Here is a 674-nt window from a genome sequence, read left to right as displayed (position 1 = left end):
GGTGCTACGAGATATCATCGTTTACCGCGATACGAGGTCGTGATACCGAATTCGTATTATCTAATGGATTCACACCGCGTTTGATGTCCGATATCCAATAGGAGAACAGTTTTCTAATAGAGAATTCAACTCTCCATTGGAAAGCTGTTCTCTTATTGGATATCGGGCGTCGTACGTCGGACGCGGTGTGAAATATGTTGTTTTTCCGTAAAAGCTTATTACGGAAGAAGATTATTACGGAAAGCAGCATACATTTCTTCAACTAGTGCAAAAAGTTCAGCTGGAAAGAACAAACTTTATATTTGTGGTTCTCTAATATGTCCAGTTCATTTTGAGCAATGGCGTAGGGTTACTAATGGTTAGGTGTACTCAGCTAATTATTGAAATCTGAATATTGAAATATGTCCAGTTCTTTGGCATGTATGTAAAAATTAACGAATATCAAGCATTGAATTGGCAAAAGTATAGGTTTGTTACTATACGTGAGTTCACAATATGTCATCGAAATACTAGGATTCGCCACTTAGCCCTTCGAGGCGCACTTCATGTTGATTACAGCGTGAGAATGCCAACTGGCAGTCCATACTTATATAGTCAAAGAATGTATCCTCTATCCACTGAGTAGAATTTTGGAACGCAGTCCTGGAGATTAATGAACGATGACGCTGAAGTCT

Source organism: Odontomachus brunneus, unplaced genomic scaffold (assembly GCF_010583005.1).
Source record: "Odontomachus brunneus isolate Ranch 3 - 2012 unplaced genomic scaffold, Obru_v1 Obru_scaffold_042, whole genome shotgun sequence".
Classification (NCBI taxonomy): domain Eukaryota; kingdom Metazoa; phylum Arthropoda; class Insecta; order Hymenoptera; family Formicidae; genus Odontomachus; species Odontomachus brunneus.
This window is presented reverse-complemented; position numbering follows the sequence as displayed.